We start from the raw sequence: 19804 nt of genomic DNA, 5'->3' as shown, positions 1-19804 counted from the left end.
TGTTTTTAGTGAACTCTGTAAAGTGACCAGGCTTTTTGATATGTGTTGTAATGGAATGTTTGCTTATTAATAGCCCTTCATATCTAAGCAAATTGATGTCCAAATAAATTTAATCAACATATTTTCAGAGGTGTTCTCTCTTCCATTGGGTTTGTTTTTGTTTGATTGCTGGTACAAAAGAGCTATAGACTATATTTGTAACTTTGAAAAGTCAGAAAAGAGTCTATCTGCTTTATTCAGTCTGCAGCTAGAAAAAAGAATCAGCAGACTTGCTTCAACTGCTATTATTGGGAAATATTTCTTTTGTCATAAAAATAACAGGACACAGAACCACCATCCTTACAGAAGCTTTGACTGTTCTGTTTTCCTTCCCTCCCTGTCCCCCCCCACTTTCCAGTTATTGCCTGGTTTCTCTTCTTTTTTCCCCCCCCTATAGAAGGCAGTTATTTTGTTAGCTCAAAGCTCATTTAGTTTGTCATTTTTGAGCTCAAAGGCCATTTTGTTAGCTTGAAAAAATAAATTAGTGGAATTTATTTATCTTTATTTATCTACAAGTAAGAAACATATGTATGTTGTGTGTCTATGTTCATGTAGATCTAGAGTGCAATCTAAGCATAAGGAAAGACAATATACGAACAATTTATTTATGACTCTTAAATATTGATTGCTTTCCCAATGTAGATGTGTGATTATCTATTAGTTCAGTACACTCTAAATTAAGTTACTCACTTTCACTTCTTAAAGCCATTGTTTTTTTTTATTTAGAGGATGATGGCAAAGAAACCTCAGTGAAGGTAGGACCACAATTTTATATGTTCAGGGTGTGACTTTAAGGGACAGCAGCTACATTTGTGTGACAATCTCTTGTTCAGCAATTCTGTTTTGTGAAGGATTTTATGATTTTGACATCTTTCTTTGCTTCAGTAAAGAACAAAATATGGTGATGTCAAGTTTACCAACAGGAAGAATCAAGAAGAATATTCTTCAGTTAAGACCGAATATTTTAGCCTGAGAAAATAAAGACATTTGATTTCACCTTTATTTTTCATTTACATTATTATATATACAGTTGTTACAATTTTTTAAGGGAGAGACAGGATATTTCAACATTGTCAACTCCTTAACTTCCTTCTCGCTTCTCCTCCAGAAAATGTTGGAAGAAGTGATGTTCTTTCATTTCCAAAGACATGTATTTCCCATATGAAATATTTTTAAAATTTTTTATGAGATCTACTACCGAGTCACATAAAACCGTAACAGATTTTTGTGCAGACTAAGACTGGTGACCATGCATTTGCTGTAACATAATGACTCATTTTCAGGAACAGATAAAACCATTATACTGCCTGGAATGCTTTTGCTGCTGTCTAGCTTTTACTTTTCAATTACAGCGTACATTATTTAATACTTTGCTCATCTTAAGGTCTATATACCTTCTCTGCTCTTTTCAACAGTAAAAAGCTGATAATATGGAAAGCAAAAAAATGATGTTTGGGGAGAACTCGTAATAGCTAGTATTTATGCCATTAATTGTGCCAAGAAATTTGTTTCAGAACTGGATTCAAAACCATCCTGAACGCTGTGCCCCCAAATGCGTACATTCAACTTGACCCAAATGTGGTTGGGTAAATAACATAAAACACAGAGGCCTGAGTAGTGTAGGATTCTGCCACTCAGCACCGTGGTGGTTCAGGCATATGTCCTGTGAGTTGGAGGCAGGTCTTTCAGCCTGAAACAGGGGCCCATCTCCATCATCATGAAGTAATGAATTTACTAAACTATTATATAAAAGCTAGTTATATTGTTATTAAAACTAGTGCCATTAATAGTCCCTTATTAATTCTGTGAGGTGCCAACTCCCGATAGTTTGTTTTAGGCTGCTTGGAGAAGACCTACCAAAGTGGCCTTTCAGAGACTTGGGGGAAGAAAGAGATAGCATTTATTTAAAATACTCAAACTGGTTCAAGTTGAAAGTCAGCATTAAGCTGTATGGGCTGTTGCAAAATCTTACATATCTTGATGTTTTGTTATCACCTTCAAAGAACTTAAGGAAATAGGCAGCAGCTTTAGTAGGACTTTATCCATCATAAATTTATGTGGCAGTTTAGGTTTTTTATCATGTCCGTAACCACCCCGAATTTTATTTCATTTAAAGTGACAACAACCCTGCCACCCCATGACTGTATGCTATTTTTGGAGCATGCTGGAGCATGCTCTCTGCTCTGTTGTTAGTTTTGACTTGATGGCGAATAACGGCTGGAAAATTAAGCTATGTGTTTAGTTAAGATTCAATGATGTATTTATCATCACCCACCTTACTTTAAATTCAGTCAATTTCTACTTTCCAGTGTTTTGCTTAACTCTAGATATTCCATCAACTAGGTACTATTTTAGATTGTCCTTTAAATTGCATTTGAGCACACTTTATCTGTGTGGAACAGGAGGTCACATTATTGGGTGAGCAAACTGTGATTGTATGGGAACTAAACTGGCTGTCAAAAAATGCCTTAGGGAATAAATAGACATAACCAGAAGTATTCCATGGGATCCTGTCCTGGGTCTATCCAGGTCAGGTAAATGCTGTAGGTGTAAGTAATCCTACCTTCAGACAGTCTGATCTCTTGGAGTACTTCCAGCTCACACTTCCAGGGGCACAATGAGAATTGTGTCCTCAGCCTGAGCTTTTATTTTAACTGTTTATCTCTCTTTGCTGTTAATCCAAGGTTGGTTTTCAGTCTTCATGCTTTTAGTATTTTAGATTTTGTTGTTTCATTATTATAGCAGGCATAAGAATTGGAATGTTTTTATGCCATTCTGTTTTTTTTTTTTTTCCCATTTTCCTTTGTTCTCTCTACTCTCTCATTCACTTTCACTGGGGTGTCCATTGCACTGGAAGGCAGCAGCTACTGTTGGCTCATCTTTCATCTACATTTTGCACAAGCTCCACTGATGTGATATCTCTTTGCCGCTGTGGGACAGGGTGGAAGCATATGATCTTTGGCTTACAATTGATAAGAGTCAGTGAGACTGCATTTAACATTGAGCTCCATTCACTTCTCTATTAAGCTGCTAAACTAATCCTGAAATGCAGTAGCTAAAGATTGATATTTTCTAATTAATAAAATGGAAGCAGTTCATGAAGACAGCAACATGAAAGCTTTGGGGAAAATACATTGTCCTGATTTTTCCACAGTAAGCAATTTGGTATTGTTAGACTTTTAATATATAAGGCCAAATTTTGTCTCATCCATTACTTGAGTCCATGAACTTCACCATTCATCAATTTTCTAATAAATGGAATAAAATCTATCTGTTTTGATCTTGTGGAGGAGGAAGTGAAATGAATATGAATAAACTGAACATACTCATCAGTATTTTCGTAGAAATAACTGCAAAAGTTACATTAGCTCATTAAGAGACATTGGAAAGAATCATATTATCTAGTTTTAGTAAGCCCCTAAATGATGATATTCTAGTCTAATAATGGATTTAAATACAGTATCACAAGACTGCAAGATGAAAAAAAGCTAATATCACAAGCAGTACGGTTAAATTGCAAGAGCAGGCAACAAAGACTTGTTTCAGTGTTCATATTATAATGGATAATGCAATCTATGCCCTTGTCTCAGATAAGTAGGACAAAGGCATTCACATCTTATACAATCCATTGACAAGTTCTTAAGAAGTCTTGCATCAAATGGTGTTCTATATTTGTTCATTAATTGCACTATAGTGCTACCTGAAATACTTTATTTGATGTTGGAAGTCACATTATTTCAGATGCAGCAGGAGTCTGCCCAAGGTTGTTAGCTGCTAGAGAGGCAAATGGAGGGTATCATGTTGGCTTATTTAGTTCACCATAAAGGAATTTTTCAATACATCCAAACTTTTCCCCTAATATACTTACAATATTTCTATTTATATACAGTATTACAAGCTAGACTGAATGTATCGGGTCTATTAAAAATTACTAATTACAGGCAAAACTAAATAAACCAAGCATAATTATAAAGCAGTACAGAACAATTAACAGAAAACATGCCCCAGTGTACCAGCAGCTGAAATACATGCTTCCTGATAATTTTACTTGTAGAGTCAATGGAATGGCACAGATAAGGCTTTATTGCCTCTCAGTGGAAATAGAGGAATTATGTACTAATTGTATGCACATTTTTAATAAGGAACAAGAAACACAAGGTCAGGTTCCGGCAGCAACTTTGAAGGAGCAGCACCAGTAATTTACTCTGTGTCAGAGTTATTTTTTTCCATCAAAGTTCCACTCTACTAGCATGTCAGAAAAATGTAGACTTCTGTTTTTCTAGACTAACAACAAAAGAAACATGAGGAATATGACTGCAACTGTTCACTTATTTTCAAGCCAGGAACTACTATGGTTTTCTTAGAAGAGAGAGGAAAAGGGAAAAGTAGGGATCATTCTGTAGGCAAAAGAGTTTTGTTTGTCTGTCTAACACATATCTAATCTATGCCACATTAGAATTTACGAAATTAAGCTGCTGTTATTTTTCAAATAGTATAGGCTCCATTTAGAAAGCATAAATACATAAATTTTGTCTCAGAATTTTGCTGAACGCTTTCACTTTTTGTAGTGTATGCACTGAATGTGCTTTTATTAATTAATATTTCAAAACATGTGAACTTATACTATTGTAATTTATTTTGCACTTAGTACTTGCAAAGTTTCTGAACAACAAATATATGACTCTAAAATGTACACTATTCTATTCTCAGAAAGGAAACATGTTTTTATGATTTTGAAAGTGACCATAGGTAGTTTTCTAAACAATGCCGAGTTTATCATTAAAATAGACAAGGAATATGCTTGTACATATCGCAGGAAAAAGCTGTGCAAGATGTTGAGAGAGCCTCATGTGATGTCCATCTGCTTTCCCCTGCCTGAAACAAGCCAAAACTCCTCTTCCAGCCATGCTTATGTCATTCACAGTAGCAGCAGTGTAGATTTCCAGGTTACAGAGCTATGAACTACTTTTCATCCCTACTGTTGTGTTTTTATATCGTAGTCTGTTATTACCTCAGATACAGTTTATTAGAAACTCTCTTTTCACATGGAATAATTCATGGGTTCTTTATTGCTTACTCAAATAAATGTAGCTGATTCTAGAAATGCTAATTTCCTCATTTATGAATTATTCCAGAAATGCTAGTTTCCTTACTTAATGCCTGACTGTGCTTGGTTACACTACAGTGCAAATTTGGAGTTACCGACATACACAACTAATAGATGAGATGGGACCTGCTGCTATTTGAAGAACAGTCTCATTGCAGTATAAGCATGTCTGCTCGCTTAACAATTCTGACACAGAGATTAGTCGATTTTTCCTCTAGATTAATAGTAAGCAATCAAAACTAATTTTCCCTGTTCACTATTTGCATGGCATTTTTCCAAATGTATTGAGTAGAAACTGTTTCCTGGATTATTTCTGAAAGCAATTATTCGTCTGCTGGAATGGAAAGTGAAGGTGGTCTTCAAACTTCAGCTGATTTTGACTGAACAAACGGGTCACATGCTTTTGTGTTCCCTGACCAGAAAAAAATCAAGTTTTTTTGTACAAGTATTCCCAGCTATAAATAACAAATCTGTTTTCTAGTATGAATTTAAAATGCCCTGCTTTGGCGAATTATTCCTACAATGCAAAGAGATGGCTGTGAATAGAAGTGAAATGGACTTGGTGGAAAAGCAACGTTAATATTCCCTGAAATTACTCGTCAGCATTCGCCTGCTTATAGACATTCCTCTAGCCATTCATTTGTACTTGTCTTTTTAATCCCTGTGACACCACATTAATGTAGTCACTTCACTAACCTTTTCAGAACCACTTCAGCATTTGAAATCTTGAATAAAAAAACCTGCTTCCAATATCCCTTCTCTGATGCCTCTTTCCCAAGGCATTCTTTGAGAAGGGTACTTACAGGGATGCTGTAATAATTCATGCTTCTCTTACTGCAGTGTCATACCCTGAAAGCATGCAGGCTGTGGCGCCACGGAGGTTATTGCAAGGATGTCATGAGACAGTTGGGTAAAAACAAAGGCAATCGGTGTGTCAAAGACTACTGGCACTACCGGAGGGTACCCAGGTTTTCAGGAACAGGATAATTCCCATCTTTTATTCTATTTTGATTCCATTTCCCTGACAGTTTTTCTTCTCTTTCTAATTTGTTTATGCAAGTAGAAACCTGAGTCTCCACTCACTCTGCTAAACTTCATGTTTTGTTGCTGACTTACGATTCTGGCTCACCTTCAATCCTGCAGGTCTCTTTTGGCCATTTATTCTGCCTTATCTACATTTTGGATCTTGAATTCTTTGGAGCAGGGACTGTTTTCTTTTGCTGTCTGTAAAATGCTGGCAAAGTTATGTACTGCTGTTCAGCTGGGGTTTGCAGGGACTACCATAATATAATTAATAACTGCTATTAATAACTCAATCTGCATTCTGATAGCTCACTCACTGAGTTATTGTAACCTCCAAGGTTAATAGTTGTTACTGTTTATTTTCTGTTCCTCTTAGTGCCTAGAGACTCCTGCCAAGATGAAAGTTGTATGGACACATGGGACAAAATTCATCTGATGAAATGTAGATGTCTACTTCTGGGAAGCCTTCAGCTTTCTATGTAATTAAAATTGTGAATAGCAAAATAGTTGAGATTTTGCTGTTTGTCCCTTGTTAAAGTCAGTACTGTTCATCTACTGTTTTTATTTTTTTAAAAAAACCCATAACTTCTAGCTGCTTTTCGTAAGAACATTTGCTTTAATTTAATTATTTCTGAAAGAAAACTAATAAAGTTGCTCTTTGAAATGGAAAATGTGAGAAGTGTAATCACTGAGTTTTTAAGGTAAAGATACTGTTTCAAAGCAATTTTTCATTGAGAGCCTCATAGTTAATTTTTTCCTGTGTTGCTAATAGCAATCCAGTATTTTGTTTAGCAAGTCTGACTCTTCTGATTATGAATAATAGTGGACAACAGATGTTAGAAGGCAACTCTTGGTGAGTGCTGAGTACTCTGTTGCCAATTTAGGCAAAAATATCTATTTAAGATGCAAGTAAGCCACAGGTTATACCTCAGCACAGTGATCTTTATTTTGCTCTTTATTTCTTTCTCAGTAACTTCTAACATATATTTACTTTTTCAACCAGAGCTGAGCATTAAGCTGTTCTTTTCATAGGAGTATCATCACCCAAGATCTCACTCCTGATAAAATAGTTAGCTCAGTGCTCATCATCTTGGGTATGAAGTTAAGGGTTTTTTTTAACCTTGTGTGTCACTTTACACTTAAATAGAAACTCTTCTGTCATTTTATTGTTCATTTTTATAATGTCTTTCTGCAGCTCTTCTCAACCGATCCTTGCCTTTATTACTGTAACTAATTATTATCAGCAAAAGTTCTTAGCCCCTTTCCAGGCTGTTCATGAGTACGGGGATCAGCACAGTCCCAGCAGAGGCAGTAGTACCTCACCACTGAGAGAACTAAGCACTTCTCACAAGGAGCAGCTGGTGTGGTGGGCAACCCCTTCCTGACCCATGGACCGTGCTTAAAATTAAGCACATGAATTAGTTCCATCCAGATTCAAGGCACTGAAGCAAAAGCTGGGCATGCATGTTAAACACACTTAGATGTTGTTTGGGCTTGATCCTGCAAACACTTGTTTTGTTAAGATAAGACCATATAGCACTTTGCAGAACAGAGCTAAATATTAAAAGCATGGTATAAATTGTCATCTTGTTTTTCATACTGGTATGCTTTTTTTTTCCTGTTTAAAGATGTTAAACATGAAAACTGCAGAAATAATCTGCAGTAGAATTCAGCAAGTACGTATTGCTTGGCATAAGAAGATCTTCAGTGTTGCTTAATTTTGATCTTATTTGTTCAAAGCACATTTAGATTTAGCCAATAGCAGTTAGAATTAAGTTTTGTTTATCTTCTTTCAATATTGCCTCAGGCTTTATGAAGAACATAATACTGTAGTTACATATGCCTTAATGTTTTAGAAGACAAGCTGTTAATGGCATACTTACGAAAGTGCATTTTAAACCACAACCAATATTTTTACAGGACAAGTAAAGAGATTTGTTTAATCTGCCCTATTTTTAAAGTAATATTGCCATGTGACATAGGGTATTACTGATAGAGAACCAGATAAACACATTAGAGTAATTAACCTTCCTGGAAAGAGGGAGCTTCTGAAACTTAAACATACTGTTCTAACAAATAGTCACTGCTGAATTATCAACATCTGCTGGATAAAGACTAATGATCTCGCTATCACTTCCTTTAAGAATATTGGACTGATTTCATTGGGAGGCAAGTGAATTGAACTCAAATGAAATCAAGGGAGCTGAACCAGGAACATTTTTCCCGCTTTTTACATAGGAACATTTTTTCTTTCCTATACTTTTTTACTAGCTCCATTATGAGGTAATAAGCTGTAAACAACTGAGCATCAGAATTCAGTCTCAGACCTCTTAACAGAAGGAGAACATTGTGCAATTGTTTGAGATGTGATATTTCACATGTGATATTTCTGCTTTTTTATTTAATAATATAGCTCTTTACAGCTTTTCTGTCTCAAGAGCACCTTGGCATGAAGTGGTTGATGTTTTCAAATGGCTTCCTGGTCAAGTTTTTTTGACATAATCATACTGATGAGTAGCTGAAGCCTTATTTTAATATTTTGACATACAATTGCGAAGTATTTAAAATTGTTTACTTTTCTCCACCCCTTAACTCTATCCGTTCATTAATTTCCTCTTTTTGTAAGACTGAAAATAGTTAAAACTCTCTTGCTGCTTTTATAATTGTTCCAGTGTCACCTTTCTGCAGACTGATTGATTTGAAGCGATGTTTGTTGTTCTTGATTCCCATCAAAAGAATAAATATTGTTCTGCATATGAGTGTATTTTGTTTGGAATCTGACACTGTAACAAGTATTTCAATAATTAAACTAAAGCATTTTCCTCTGATTTTTTGAGCACACTGTATTTTACTGCCGAGGTACCAGTCAAACAGAGTTTAAAGTATTCTCTTTCGGCACACTTTCCAGTTCCTTAGAAAATTGCTTAGTGGCCGCAGAGATTTTCCAGCCTTAGTGTCTCATTAATATACATCTCCGTCAAGGCTAAATGAACTTCTGATCAAAATTGAACTTGAAACTTGCTAATGTGACCACACTGCTGCTCACCTGGGTGTGAGTGCCACTCTTCTGCTAAAACTGTGCCTGTAAAAACTAGTTGAGGGGAAGGCAACCCTCCAGTGAAAAGTGAAAAAAGAGCTTAACATGAGGTTGCGTATGATGGACTGTTAAGATTTTTTTCAAATTAAAAAAAAAATTAAATTTATGTGTATTAATTCAGTTTTGGAGGATTGTTTGGTAATTTTTTTAAGGTGAAGAATAATACCATGACATTATTATAAGCTTGAGGAGCTGCTCTAGATTTTATAGACGTGAAATATAATTTTGTGGACTATTGATAAGCCATAATGACCTTTTTTAAGCTCTCAGTGCAACAAGACAGCTTGGTACTTTTTGTAATGCATTAATATTAATTGCTAAAATTGCTAATACTTAGTGGAGATATCCTGGGGTTTTTTAGTCTTGGAAACACCTGATGAAATGTGTCATCATGAACCTGAAAGTTACCCACTACACAAGCACACTCTTTCCTTACCCCAGATTTCAGTGGAAAATAAAGACTCAAAAGGAGTCGATAAATAAAAAATAAGTCATCCTTCCCAAATCATATGGCTAGAGACTTTGTTCCTATTTTATTTTGCATATGCAAATACATTCAAATAGATGAATGAACATTTTAATCATCCTTTCTCTGAATCTGTCATATGAATGCCACCTTCAAATGCAAAATGATTGCAAGAATTTAATTGAAATTATTTCAGTTTTGGCTACATGACTTACAAATACAGTAATAACAAGCATGAGGAGGATCCTAAGTATAAGCTCATACGTTTCTCAGCAATATGTTAAGGATGTCAGTTAGACTTAAAGCACAATCTAGATCGTGATTACAGCTGATTCTTTTTGGCAATGAATTGATATTAGACTCAGGCTTGACAGGAAAATATTTAAGGCTTTCAACCTAATATGTAGTACACTCTGTTCTGTCTATGTTACCATGGAGAAAATAAATGCAAAAAATAAACATCACTTCAGGCATATTTGGAAATAATTTTGCCATCCTTTGCTCAAAAAATATTTCCAGAACTTTTTATCTGAGTAAAGGGAGGATGTGGCTGGAGCTTTTCTTGAATATGGGCAAGAGCAATGCTTTTCTACTTCCAGTTCAAACTTAGAATTAAGTCAAATTTTGTAACCAGTCCAATTGAAGGTATCAGTGTAAAAGTATGGCAAACCCTTCCTCTCTGGCAGTTTGCCTCTGAACATAATCTTGGAGACACAGAGCAAGCTCCAGAGGGTCATTTGCCTGCTGGGTCTCATAACAGCTGGTACGTTCTGAATAGTTAAAGACGCAAGTGTTTTACAAATGTAAAAGTAAAGGATGCCAGGAATAAAGGATGTACTCCCTTGAAGTGTTCGTTGCAGTAAACAAACCTGAAACCAGAAAACCCTCAGCCATTCTGCTGAGTCTCTTGCAGGTCAGATTCTCCCAACCCACGGCTGAGGACCTCAGCTGGCAGTCATAGCTTCAAGAGCGTTCTGTGTAAAAGGGGTTAATTGAGCACAAATGTTTGCTCTGTTTTACTCTTGGCACTTGCTTCATCAGCTTATAGGACTAAATATTTGCTCTCCCCATTTATTGATCTTTGCTTCACTTCTCTCCAAAAGTATCTTCCTTTTCAGCTGGGTCTGTTCATAAGCTACAGTTTCACCTCTAATATTTTTAGTTGCCAGTGTTGATACAGTTCTGATCTTTCAACCGCTGAATCTGTTAAGTTTGAAATGTTGTGCTTTTCTGTTGACAGAGTCTTTATGCATTGTAAGATGTACTTAAACTTCTCCCTCAGCTGTTTAATCTTGCCATTTAGAAGACACAGGTTAGTGCCATGATATCTAATTTTTCGCTGGTATTGCTAGGAAAAGTCCGTGCTGGGCATTACCTGCCTGGGCAGCAGCTCTGCAAAAATGGCCCCGAAGGACAGTGAGCTGCACAGGAGCCACCCTGAGGCTGGCAGCAGTGGAAGCCAGCAGTGTCCGGTGCTGTAGGAGCAGGGGCACATCCAGGAGGTGGAGAGAAGTGATCCTTCTCCTCTATTTGACACCTTCGAGAGTGAATCTGGGGTTCTAGGACCAATTTTGGGCTCCCCAGTACAAGCCAGACATTGACATACCTGGAGAAAGAGCAGAGGATGGCTGTCAAGATGCTTGAGGGTCTAAAGCAGAAGAAGTAAAAGAAGCAGATGAGAGGCCAGGGCTTATTTAAGGCTTTGGGGGACCTTATTACTGACTACTGCTGCGTAACTTTAGGTGGTCTTTGGGAAGATGGAGCTAGACCTTCCTCAGAGGTACCAAGTAAGAGGAGGTTTAGTTTAAACAAATTGCAATTACAAACTTGGGTTACGTATCATAGAATCCTAGAATCACTTAGGTTGGAAAAGACCCTTAAGATCGTAAAGTCCAACCGTAAACTATAAACCTTGCTTTAAGCGCAAGACGAATTACTTAAACCTTACAGTCCCTGGAAGTACTCAGAAATTCACTGGACGTGGACCTGAGCAACCTGATGGAAGGTCACCTTTCTTTGAGCAAGGATTTGGACCAGATGGCCTCTAGAGGTACCTTGCAACTGATGAGATTTTATGAACTTTATTTTTCTAGTTTATTTTTCATTTATATGCCATTAGTACATTCCCACAGTTTCACCTATTTACTGTCTTAATATCCAGTTAAATTTATCCCAGCAAGGTACTTGCTTATACATCTTTGTCCGATTTAAAATTAAAAAATGTTTTGTGCTGTCAGGCTGATAGCAATTTATCTTCACTAATGCAACAGACAGTATTATGGTAGATGATGTAATTTGGTCTTCATGTCCCTGCTTGCAAATTCACAAAGCAATATTATTTGTTCCCTTTCTTGCATCTTTTCATGTAAGATAAGCATCACATATTATACTGCGTTGGTTGCCACAACTGTGTATGCAGTTGTGTGGTTTTGGGTAGATTTCAATTTTGGATTCCAGAGGCCTTTCTCTCTTATTCTTTTGGATTCTTTAAAATGTCTGTTTATGTCAGAACACTGCCCACACATCATAAGCCTCCTCTCTCCCACTCCTTCAAAAATATGCTGGACTTCTTCAGCTTTTAACCAATCATAAACTCCTTTATGTTCCCATTTTTTTTGCATTCTCTTTTAAAGAGTGTATTGATCACATTTCATTTTTATGCTGAGTGCAGTGTGTCTCAAATGTCTCCTGTTGTCACGGTTTAAGGCTGGGCTGGCTATTAAACTGATGGCAGGTACTTTCTATTAGCCCTCCTCCCCCTCAGAAGGGCAAGGAAAAGAGAAAAGGGAGAGAGAGTTATGGGTTGGAAAGTTAAAACAGGTTTAATAAACAATAACAATGAAAAATAATATAATAATAATAATGGAAATAATTAAATATATACCTATATATACAAACCCAAGATCAAGCTCCCCCAGTGATGATCACGTCACCACCAGTGCTGCAGGGCAGGCTCTGGGAAGGCCCAGACTGGGTACAATGATGGACGGGAACTGGATTCAGGAATGCACAGATTGGGATTGAAGGCAGGAGAAAAACAGACAGAGTCCTCTTGGGACACTAGCCATAGAAAAAGAGTGAGACCCTCGTGATCCCCCAGTTTTATCCTGAGAATGATGTGTATGAGATGGAATACCTCGTTGGTCAATTTTGCGTCACCTGCCCTGTCCGCTCCTCCCTGCAGGTGCGACCCCCCTTCGGCTCTTCACTCGTAAGCAGTGAGGGATTTAGCAGTGACCTTGGTTTCTCTAAGAATAAGTACAGCAAGAGCCTTTCTGCATAACATCCCTACCGGTGCCTCAGCGATAGCTACAAACTTTGAGCGTTATCAGTCCTAGAAGCAGACACTGTCTGCAAAACATGCAGTTAGTTTCAGAAAGTGCAGTTACTTAGAAGAAGCTTAGCTGAAAGGAAAAATCACTGAAAAGCAAATTGGTTCTGTTTTAGGCCAAACCAGGACATGTGTAGAGCTTTATATTGGCCTCTTCTTGACTTAACTTCCTTGAGTTAACTTAAAATTATAAAAAACATCATGCTCAGAAATGGCTACTGAGAAATGTTTTTATGCATGTCTTACTTTCTGCTGGTATCTGTTGTAGTTAATAGTACTTTTAGAGAAAAATGGTTTAGATAATTTTCTGAAGTCAGTGTTGAAGATGGCTACAGCTCAAAATGGCTAGCTCACCTGTTATCCATCACAGTATCTCCTTCCATGTAGGTCTCTTGAGCTGCGTAGACTCACCTGTTTCTTTGTCATCACACAACAGATACAAAAAAGATGATGCTAGGATAATTAAACATTTCCTCAATAAGCAAAAACATGAGACAATGAAGAACAGTATGTTAAAAGCAAAGTTGACGCTGTCCTGCACGACATCCTTGTCTCTAAATTGGAAAGACATGGACTTGACAGATGGACCACTCGGTAGATAAGGAATTGGCTGGATGGTCGCACTCAAAGAGTTGCGGTCAACAGCTCGATGTCCAAGTGGACACCAGTGACAAGTGGCGTTCCTCAGGGGTTGGTATTGGGACTGGCGCTGTTTAACATCTTTGTTGGCGACATGGACGGTGAGATTGAGGGCATCCTCAGCAAGTCTGCTGAGGACACCAAGCTGTGTGGTGTGGTCGACATGCTGGAGGGAAAGAATGCCATCCAGAGGGACCTTGAGAGGCTGGAGAGGTGGGCCCGTGAGGACCACACAAAGTTCAACAAGGCCAAGTGCAAGGTCCTGCATGTGGGTCAAGGCAATCCCAAGCACAAATACAGGCTAGGTGGAGAATGGATTGAGAGCAGCCCTAAGGAGATGGACTTGGGGGTGATGGTTGACGAGAAGCTCAACATGAGCCGGTAACATGCGTGTGCAGCCCACAAAGCCAACTGTATCCTCAGCTGCATCACAAGCAGTGTGGCCAGCAGGTCGAGGGAGGTAATTCTCCCCCTCTACTGTGCTCTCATGAGACCTCACCTGGAGTACTGCATTCAGCTCTGGGGCCCCCAACATAAGAAGGACATGGAGCTGTTGGAGCAAGTCCAGAGGAGGGCCATGAAGATGATTAGAGGGCTGGAGCACCTCTGGTATGAAGACAGGCTGAGAGAGTTGGGGCTGTTCAGCTTGGAGAAGAGGCGGCTTCCAGGAGACCTTCTAGCAGCCTTCCAGTACCTGAAGGGGCTACAGGAATGCGGGAGAGGGGCTTTTTACGAGGGCAAGTAGTGATAGGACAAGGGGGAATGGTTTTAAACTGAAAGAGGGTAGATTTAGATTAGATGTTAGGAAGAAATTCTTTCCTGTGAGGGTGGTGAGACACTGGAACAGGTTGCCCAGAGAAGCTGTGGATGCCCCCTCCCTGGCAGTGTTCAAGGCCAGGTTTGATGGGGCTTTGAGCACCCTGGTCTAGTGGAAAGGTGTCCCTGCCCATGGCAGAGAGGTTGGAACTAGGTGATTTTTAAGGTCCCTTCCAACCCAAACCTTTCTATGATTCTGTGATTCTATTTTGCAAACAGTGGCTTCAGTTGCCTTAATGTATGATTCTATGATTTAAATAGAACTGTAAAGGAAGGATGATGAAACTGTTATTTTGATTTGTAAGCTTCAGCTCAAACCCAATCTTTCATATGCCAGTTGAGTAACCTGATATTGGGCTGTTAATATTCCAGCCTCACTTAGTCTATCTGATTGTATTTTCTTTTCAATGTTTGTTGTGTTTTGGGGTTTTTTTCTACACAAGGTATACTTTTTCTTTCAAGATAAAATGAAAATATTTTTTTAAATCTCAACATTTTTCATTAAATGTAATATTCTTTGTCGTTGTTTCTGGCTGGACCAGATCTTTTCTTGTCCATGCTATGCCTCCTATTCAAGAATTAATCACTAACAGTGTGGAATAAATTTTCTTCAGACTTCCTATTTCTGACAGGATTGTACCAGATCTGAGTTCATGTAGCAGTTCATGTCTAGTGAATATAAACTTTTCTTTGCATGTTCTTCCCATTTCTTTCATTGTAGAAAGGTTTAGCTTAGTAGTCTGAAATTGCTTACAAAGTTTAGTTCTGTAAGTTTAGTTCTATTACGTTATGGAGTAGAGTCCTTTGAGAGAAATGACAGTTGTCGCATTGTTACCGTTATTTCAACAGGCCACAAAAAAACCCTCAAAATACATCAAGCTGACAAATGCCCATTAGCAAAGAAAAGGTCTTTGTCACCTGAGTACATTTTCTTTTTCCAGATTTCAGGCTTCTGTTTGAAGGTAATATTACAGAAAGCAAGCTTGAAATTTGGATGAAAGTTAATAATAAGCAGTAGTGTGCACTGAAGAGAAGATTTTTTTTTTCTGTGACTATGATAAAAAATTTGTATGTGTCAGATTCACGTTGCAAAAAAGGATATTCAACTATAAATAACTAGTTGCTCGAGACCAGAACATGTGTAGCAAAGAAAAGAGTATATGGTATAGAATATATCACTTTTGCACATTTCTAGTCTTTGGATTCCTTCATTATGTTTCATTTTAAGCTGTGGCAAAACATAACCATTTTAAAGTAACACCTGTAAGGTATTCCCACAACAGCAATTTAGCATTGGTATGCAGAACAGTCAGTACTCCCCTGAACTCAGCTTTTTGTACAAGTAGGACTTCGTTACTGTGGTGATGCCACAGCATTGCTTTTGACTAAAACCAGAACTGATTAGACTGCATTATATTACCCCTTCATATTTTACTACCATTGAGCAATATATTTCTTGAATTGCAGCTGCCATAAAGCTTGATATTTAATGGAACAAGTTCTTTATAAAGGTTGGCTGCAGAAAAAGATAAACCAATCTGTATCTTTCTTTGCTCTTTAATTTGTGCTCACTCAGTGTATTTTGAACTCATGCTTTTCTAAAATAATTTAATATTGCATCTTTCTTGTTCATTTCTGCTGTTCAAATAGATGTGCAATTGTCACCCTCCTGGGCAGTTTGTCTGCCTTCTGTCTCTGATTCCCCATCGTGTATTTCTCCACTGCATTATCTTAGCCAAGTCATAGGAATTAAGAATTACCTTGCATTCACTGAATGAATCCAAGTGCCCACCCACTCCATGTCCTTTCTAGACCAAGATACTGTATATCACAGAAAGGGACTCTCATTCCATCCATGCCTCATTTCATCAGCATGAGGCTCGGCATTTCTTAACTATGGTGACACAGGGCTTTAGGGAAGTAAAGATCCACTTAATTTAGGTTGTCTACAGCAAAATACAGACCTGTTAAAGCTATTTTATTAAATTCTATACAGGGTTTGTTCTTTACGACCATTTTCAACCACTTTAACTAAACAAGATATTAGAATTAAAGCTTAATTATGATAGCAACTATAAGGTACTGGTCCACATGTAGTAAATTGGAAAATACAATAATGGAAAATTATCTGCAATCAAGATAATATTATTTTAATATTTGATTAATGTGAATAATAATATTAAAAAATTGATTTCAGGTATTATTCTATTTCCATTCTTCACACAATAATATTTTGGGGACAAATAAGCATTAATTCTTTCAGAGACATTATGTCTACTGCCTTTTCTCTTTAGCTGTATTCTTTCATGTTTTTTGTTGCGTTTCACCATTTCAGAGTTTTAGTTTATATGTTGCATGCTTTTCTAAGATGAATTCCCTTTTTTTCAGCTATCATATAAAAAGTTCTTGAAGACTCCTGACACTACTTTGACCATTTAAAATGAAATATATTTAGAAATCTGCAATAACACTTCCAGTTGAAGGAAATACCTAAACATCAAAGCACTGCAGTTTTGAGATGGGACTGCAATTAGAGAATCAGCTTTTCATACCTGTAATAGATGCATGTGTATACTATAATCACTAAAATCAGTTCAGTATTTTCTTCCCTAATAGGAAGGTTTCTTGAGTCTGAAAAGCTCTGTTTATTTCATAAAAACTACATAAATATATAGAAGAACTGTGCTGATAAATGGAGAATGATGATGGTCTCGGTACTCTTGAAGAAAAGATTAATTATTGAACAGTTATTCTTTCAGTTTTGATGCTATGAGAAAAGTTAGCTTTGAGCTATGTTAGCTCACCTGAGCTAAGCTTGGAGAAGGATTTTAGGGCCTTTCTCTGATTTTGATATTGCTACAAGTAACTGAATCCAAAAAAAAGTGAGCAGAAGTTTGTATTTGCTCCTGGAAAGGAGAAAACCTGTCTTCTCAACGTGTGAGCTTCAGCTTTTGAGTATCAGGATGAGACAGCACTTCTCCTAAAATCCATGCGGTTAACAGGGGTGCCAAACCTCACTTAAGTACAGAAATTGTATGTTTGGTTGAGGACTAGCACCAAACAAAGTATCAAATAGAAATAACTGCCTTTAGCAGGATTTTTCAGAACTATGTAATTCAGAGAATCATAGAACGGTGTGGGTTGGAAGGGACCTTAAAGATCATCTAGTTCCAACCCCGCTGCCATGAGCAGGGACACCTTCCACTAGACCAGGTTGCTCAAAGCCCCATCAAACCCAGCCTTGAACACTGCCAGGGAGGGGGCATCCACACCACAGCTTCTCTGGGCAACCTGTTCCAGTGTCTCACCACCCTCACAGGAAAGAATTTCTTCCTAAGGTCTAATTTAAATCTACCCTCTTTCAGTTTAAAACCATTCCCCCTTGTCCTATCACTACATGCCCTTGTAAAAAGCTCCTCTCCTGCTTTCCTGTCGGCCTCCTTCAGGTACTCCCGAAGGGAGAAGGTCTCCCCGAACCTGAACAAATGAACAACCCCAACTCTCACAGCCTGTCTCCGTAGGAGAGGTGCTCCAGCCGTCTGATCGTCTTTGGGGCCTTCCTCTGGACTCGCTCTAACAGCTTCATGTCCTTCTTATGTTGGGGGCCCCAGAGCTGAATGCAGTACTCCAGGTGGGGTCTCATGAGAGCACAGTAGAGGGGGAGAATCACCTCCCTCGACCTGCTGGCCACGCTGCTTGTGATGCAGCTGAGGATACGGTTGGCTTTATGGGCTGCACACGCATGTTGCCGGCTCATGTTGAGATTCTCGTCAACCATCGCCCCCAAATCCATGTCCTCAGGGCTGCTCTCAATCCATTCTCCACCCAGCCTGTATTTGTGCTTGGGATTGCCTTGACCCACATGCAGGACCTTGCACTTGCCTTGACCCACATGCGGTTCTCATGGGCCCACTTCTCAAGGTTGTCATGGTCCCTCTGGATGGCATCCCTTCCCTCCAGTGTGTCAACCACACAGCTTGGTGTCGTTGGCAAACTTGCTGAGGGCGCACTCAATCCCACTGTCCATGTCGCCAATAAAGATGTTAAACAGTGCTGGTCCCAATACTGACCGCAGAAGAACACCACTTGTCACTGGTGTCCACTTGGACATCGAGCTGTTGACCTCAACTCTTTGAGTACGACCATCCAGCCAATTCCTTATCCACCGAGTGGTCCATCTGTCAAGTCCATGTCTTTCCAATTTAGAGACAAGGATGTCATCCGGGACAGTGTCAAATGCTTTGCACAAGTCCAGGTAGATGACATCAGTTGCTCTTCCCTTATCCACCAATGCTGTAACTCTGTCGTAGAAGGCCACCAAATTCGTTAGGCACGATTTGCCCTTGGTGAAGCCATGTTGGCTGTCACCAAATTCCTCTTCCCTCATCCACTGTTCTAGGAAAGAAATAGTGGAGGAAGTGGCAAGGCAATCCACAAGTTTTTTCTTTGTCTCCCATGAGTAGTTTCTTCAGAGATTTCTAATTCAGGATACCTTCCTCCTCATTATTTCCCACTGCGTTTGAGGGGTATCGGAGACAGGACATCATTCATGAAGAGCCAGCTGATACAGCTTAGGAATTTACTCGTACGGACTCAAAATGTCCCTTTGAATCTTTAGCGATGTTTCCAGATGGGCTCTCATACAGTGCATAACAGTCGTGTATCTATATATCCTTCCAGTTTTTCTTGCTTATTCAGCTTCAAGGAAGGGTCAATGAATTAGGGGCACTTTTTGCCCTTCGTTACTCTTGTAACTTGCATTTCCCTTTTTCTACATATCATGAACTGTCTTTTCTTCAAATTTCTTTTGTGTAAAATATTGCTTAAGGAAAGTAGGGCTACTGTGTGTGTGAACTAATGCCTGAAGCACTAGGCTGTATTGTCATACTGCCATTAAGATGTCAAGACATAGTTTCACAATCTTAGTAATGCCTATGTATCTTAGTAACATGTGGGAATCACCATTTAAATCTCAAATGCTTATCTTAAGATAGTAATATATGTATTAGTACGTTTTTTAAATTGTAATTAACTAAAGGTTTGCATTCAGAGTTATTGCTGATGAACCTTACTAGACTCTGTTCTTTACCTGAACTCTCAAAATAAAATAACAAAGATAATTTATTCCACAGACGAGAAAATAGCACACATACAGTACAAAAAATATTAAACATTTGACTTATTTTTCTTATGATCTTATGACCTCTAAATTTGCATTTCAAGTAAAATTGTGTGTAAAATGTCTCCTAACTGCAATGCGCATTGACGTTAACAAAAGCTGAATGA

The 19804-nt window shown here is 38.2% G+C and overlaps 1 protein-coding gene across 1 annotated transcript in view; it reads left to right on the top strand.

Annotated features, from left to right (window-relative positions):
• The window catches only part of HCN1 (hyperpolarization activated cyclic nucleotide gated potassium channel 1), a 219626-nt gene that overhangs the window by 48814 nt on the left and 151008 nt on the right, over positions 1-19804 (top strand). The window lies entirely within an intron of this gene.

The sequence above is a fragment of the Nyctibius grandis genome, chromosome Z, assembly GCF_013368605.1.
Source record: "Nyctibius grandis isolate bNycGra1 chromosome Z, bNycGra1.pri, whole genome shotgun sequence".
Lineage (NCBI taxonomy): Eukaryota > Metazoa > Chordata > Aves > Nyctibiiformes > Nyctibiidae > Nyctibius > Nyctibius grandis.
Note: the sequence above shows the minus strand (reverse complement) of the source record. Positions and strands in the feature narration are given on the sequence as shown.